The sequence below is a fragment of the Miniopterus schreibersii genome (assembly GCF_964146895.1).
Source record: "Miniopterus schreibersii genome assembly, chromosome: 6".
NCBI lineage: Eukaryota > Metazoa > Chordata > Mammalia > Chiroptera > Miniopteridae > Miniopterus > Miniopterus schreibersii.
Window position 1 is genome coordinate 20843454 of NC_138107.1, and position 5839 is coordinate 20849292.

A 5839-nucleotide genomic window follows, 5' to 3' on the forward strand; every position below is an offset into this window, starting at 1 on the left:
TATAATTTGGGAGAAGAAAGCTGGACTTTCAGTGTAGCTCTGAGGCATACTGTCCAGGTATATTATTGTCCCTCCTGCGTGAAAGTGCATGAAAGTTGGCTTTCAGGATCGACAGGGATGCTGAAGAAAGTACTACAAAGATCTGGAACCAAAAAGAATTTGCCTTCTAGTGGTATGGCTAAGAGTAAGGTATGAGGGTTAAGGGTGAGCCATTGGTAAGGTGTGACTATGTTATTTATGGCTCTTGGATCTTGAGCAAATCTCCATCTCCTCCCATAAGATTTTTTAACAGGGAGGACAGGGCTATTACAGGGTTCATTGAAGGAATGATGAGGCCTTGTTTCAGCTATTCCTCAGCGGTAGGTTTCATTCCTTCAATGGATTCTGTATTTAAAGGGTATTGACAAAGGTAGGGCTGGGGTTTATTTTTGTCAATTCGAATTCTCAGCACTGTACAAAATGAATGTGACATATCAGTGCCATTTTTAAAAAATATATGTTTTTATTGATTTTCAGAGAGAGAGAGGAAGGAAGAGGTACAGAGAGACAGAAGTATCGATGAGGGAGAAACATCATCGATTGGCTGCCTCCTCTAACCGGGCATGTGTGGGGGGTGGAAATCGATCCGTGACTGCTTGGTCCGTGGGTAGACGCTCAACCACCGAGCCACACCTAACCGGACATCAGTGGCATTTTTTGACCAAAGTATATTTGGAAAGAAATTTAAAAGAGAACTTGAATCAGTTAAGGTGACTTCAAAAAACTGAAATAGCAATGACTAAGTCCATGAACAAATCCTCTTGAGGATCATGAGTTTAAAGTTCAAGATGTTAGACTATATCTATTTCTGAGAGAAAAAAAAAAGGGATTATGTGAGCTTTCAAGAAAGATTCATCCGAGGACATGAATAGGAGCAGAGGGAACCAAAAGAAATTGGTGGGTTCCTTGAATAGGTCCAAGATGAAAAGGAATTGGAAGGGATTTGGAGACATTCACGGTTGATTAAAAACCCCCACCATTTGTGTGGTCTCAGTGCTCTGAGGAATGATAATTGTGAGGGAGGTGGAGTTAAGAACTGGGAAGGTGGCTCTGGTATCTACCAGGACTTGGTTACTTCATTTCCAATAGTTTAATCAATTTCTCCTAAAGAATTAGGTAGGGGCATGCGGAAATCTCCTTTGAATCCTTGGAGTAATCCTATTGCTGAGAAAACTTAGGTTGGAATTCTTGAGGAAGATTCACAAATTTTATTGGCCTTGTAATTGCCTTTTGAGTTTAAAATAGTCTTTTTTCCACAGTCCAGGCTTTCTGAAATAATTGCCAACCCTTTTGAATGGTCATTTGCATTGGGAACCGTGAAAGATGGCTTTAGCCATCAATTGCTATAATTGTAGGCTCGTTACTTAGGATGGCTGATTTGGGGCATTTAGGGCTTGTGCAGCTTTGTTTTTAGTATTTTTTTTTAATACTTGAGTAATCGGCTGATGGGTTTGCATGGTGGCCCTATTAAGTTCTAATTTTTTACCTTTTGCTCAAGTTCATCTTGTAGACGCTTAAAAGAGGCTGAATTAAAAAGCACTGAGGTGTCATCATTGACTTCATCTGTGTTGGAACCTTTTCAAATCTGTTATGCTAATCGAAAACAATATCATTAGTTTGTTTTTAATGCATTTTTAAATTCTCTTCCAATCAATAACTTGAAGAAAAGCCTCGGGTATCTTTTCATGAAGTGGGAGCCAGCTTTAAGGCTTTCTGCATGGCTTCTCAACCTTGACAGAGGAAGTCTCTCATGAGGTTGTGCCATTGAAAAGTTCAATTTTAAATGGAGCAGTAAGAGCAGCCCCATGTCAAAGGTGACTTCAGCAAGTGAATGGTAAAGAGGGGGCAGACAGGCAGAAAGCAAAGGAGCAGAAAATACACATAAGGAGACATCAGAACCTTTAGAAGTGTCCTCAAGTTTAGCAAGCATCTGAGACAGTTTGGAATTTACTTTGCTTAATTTAGGATTTGTGTTTTGAGAGGAAGCACTTTTCAATGTTTGAAGGCCTCAAAATGCCAATTAAAATATGCTTCCCATTCATGTTATTTAGTTTTGTAGCCTTTTTCCAATTGACTGTGCAGATAGACTAACTTGAGGAGTTCTAAAGAGCCCAAGTTGAATAGTTTATGTGTAAATGGTTCCAGGTCATGATGGACCAGTAAAATAGAAACTTGCAGGATGAAGGCCTGTAATTTTTTTATATATAAATCCAACAGCAGTTCCAGGAGGTGGCTGTTCAGCAGCCATTCCCTTAGAAAGTGAACTTCCCAGTTTCAAAGAGTAATGACTCACCATATGGGCATTTTAAGTCCCATAGACAAAAAGCCAATAAGAGAAGCACCTAAATAAAGCCTGAACCTCAATTAAGATGGGGTGTTAGGGTCCAGGAGGACTTCCCACAAAAATCCGGTAGCACTTGGGAGATGTAGAGCATAGTGGACTCTTGGAGGTTATTACTCGAGTCATGAAGGTGATGGAGGAGTATGGAAGTCACCCTGGATCCCACTTCTGACACTATGTAATGTCAATCCATTTGGACCAAGAGCTACAAGGAAACAGAAGCTTTACTTGGGGATCTTAGGAATTCCAATTCAGAACATACAGATATGGGTGGAAATCCAAATTGTGTTTTAAGGAGGAAAGGAGAAGAACTGACTTTATAAAGACAGAAAAAGGGGGTCTTCCAAAGGGGTTATACAAGTTGTTGTGAAAGAGCTGTCAGTGGTGGTATCGAGCAGACATAGGCTGGCCTGGACATGATTGATTGCTTTGTGACTATTGGGAGGTGAATATTTTATTTCATTTTTTTTCTGGGGCAATCATCATCTAACCAAGTTTATATCCACAAGCATTTACAATTCTGAAAACTTCCACATAATTAAAAATTGGTTAATATTGGTACATTGCTGTTTAAAAAAATATGTAAGCACAGCACATATTGTAAGTTTGCATACTTACAATTAGACACATTTAAATTTCATGCTAAAATACAAAATATTCTTTTGTAATGTATGAAAAAAGACAATAGGTGTGTAGTGTCTAAAAAGTATTATTGGTACAAATATCTATAGACTTGACAATATGCAAACTGTGACATAAATCTATCAGAAATTACAAAAACAATATTGGTCTTGTACTTCCAATTTGCTAAAAGACACAAGCTCAAGATGCAAACTCAGTTATAGTTAACACAAGAAAATAAAGTCCTAGGCACAATAGGGTTTCCAGAAAGCATGGCAACTAGCAAAGAGTAGGTCTTTGGATGGGAGTGAATCCAAGATGATGCTGAGCCCACAAGCTAAAGTTAAGTGGCTGCAAATATGGAGAGAAAATAGTTATAGAGGTTGGGAACCAGGAATGGCCTAATTGAGGGTTTGTCTAAACAGAATTGAATGTTGGAACTGAGTATTTTAACAAGAAAGCTTTTTATTGGTACCAGGATTTATCTTACCACATTTCCCCAATCTCACACCACCCGTCCTAACCAGCAGTAGCTGTGGATTTCCTTGGTTTGCATGGGCACAGAGAAAAAGGAGAGACTGGTCTGGCTTGCAGATACTTAGCATATACCGTTAGCCTCACATTACATACTAGAATGAAAGAAGTTGGTGATCTGAGGTGGGAAACTTAGGGAAAAAACCCTTGAAAACAACTTATAAGTTTTAGCCATATCTCTACACTGCCACCCCCCTCACAATTTCTTTTCACATAAGCACCATGCCCCATCTTTTAAAAAAACTCATATCTCATAACAGGAAAAGTAGGCCTATCAATGAAATATGTCCTTTGGCGATACCATCTATGAGCTATCTTTTTGTGGGCTCTTGGCATCTTCTATCACACACTTCCTACTCATTGGCAGTAAAAAAGCCCCCAGGTAGATTGATCTAGGCACCCCTGAAAGTTTACCATCAAGAAAAATAATAACCAGACCCACAGATTTCCTCCCCAATCCAGCTAAATCAACATAAAGTTCAAGACATTAGCAACTCAGCCCTAACTCCCAGTCACAAGAGTAGTTAGTGAGAAACTCACTAAGCAGGGGAAGAAACACAGAGGGACCTAAGCCGAGTCGGGCTGACTGCACACATCTGTTCCTTATGCTTGGGTGGCCAGTATAAGTCACCACAATGTCTTTTTTCATAGACTTTTTAAAGTTTCTCCATAAAATCCATCAGATCAAGCTAGTTCATGATGCTTCAAAATAATGCCATCAAAAGAAAAACGTGCAATATGTCTTACAATGGTGTAATCTGTAAAAATAAGACTGGGGGGTAAAAACACATGGACAAAACTAGAGCATTGATACAAAGCATAAAAACAACCTGTGTTCTGCTAACACACCAATGCATTCTATAAATGAGGTATCGTGACATGAAAGAAAGTGAAAACTATATTTAACATTACTCTCTCTAGAGAGCAGAATTTCTTGTAGCTGCTACAGTATCTAGCTTGTATATCTATGTAAATTGTCTGTCTGTTAATACAAAATGAGGCCAAAATTTGCCAACTTGTTTCTCACGGACATGGAAAAACCCACAGGGATCTCTTTGGGGCTGTGCACGTTCACCTTGCTCCCCATTGTCCACGAACGACCCCGTCTTCCCTAACTACTCTCCTCTTCACTTCTCCGTGGCCTTGCACCCAGCCTGGCACACAGAGAATCCCAGAGGCCCAAAGTTCTACAGCGGCTGTTTGCAAAGGGGGTGGAGACTCCAGTAACTGCCTCGATGGACACACTTCATGTGAGAAGGAAAGTACCGTGACTGCCTCTCAGGGGTGAAAGAGCAGGATGGCAGGATGCCTACGAGACCCAAGGACCAGAGGTAGCAAATCACGGGCAGGACTGCAGCCAAAGCCTGGAAGGGGAAAGGTTTGCCGGCAGCGGACTCCTAGCTCTTTGGAATTGGCTTCTAATGGGCAGAGTGCATTTGGGGAAGGAGCAGACACTAAAAAGAAGACCGCAGCTGCTGGAAGTTGACAGGAGGGACCATCTAGGAGTGTAAGAAAGCAAGGTCGAAGCTTGTCCAGAAACAATTCCTACACTGAAGAGGAAGAGAAGGAGAGCTGTGGGACATGCAAGTCCAACCTGGCCCGGCCCAGCCCGGGAAGGCAGGATTCAAGGGAAGAAACTGAAAGAGAGGAGCCTTGTCCCACATCTTTCTCCACAAAATGCACTCAACAAACTTCACATTGCTCTTTAACCACCTGTAAAAGAGCTGCTCAATCCCGCTTTGCCCCTCAAAAGCTGCAGTAAATTCACTAATTAGATGGGCTGGTTTGATTTCAGAACAACTGTAACTATGCAACCTAGATGTCCCCTTCTCCTCTCTCTGAGGGTATTAACAATATATATCATGATAAATATGTTATATAATATCATGCAGAGAATATCAGTAAGCACTAGTTAATTATAGTAATGAATGTCTCTAAGAAACATTGCGATGATATCTCTAACATAAGAGCCTAGGGGAAGTGAGACTATCACATCTGTCTTATCTACTAGCCCATCTGTCCCCAGAGCTCAGCCATTTAGGTGTCAGTTTAACTTCCCTACAGCTCCTTCCATCCTATCCTGTCCTCTTGTTGGGAATCTGGCCTCCCCATTGGCTGTCATCCCTTTAAACGACCTGCTCTGTGACATCAGTCTCCCACCAAACCTGCCACCACCTGGTAGAATCTTGGGGTACCCATGGAGTTGTTTGTAAACAAATTTGGATCATTGCAACTGACCAGTGACCAGTAACTGGTGACCAATGACCAGTGACCAGTGTGACCAGTGACCTTCGTACTGGACAC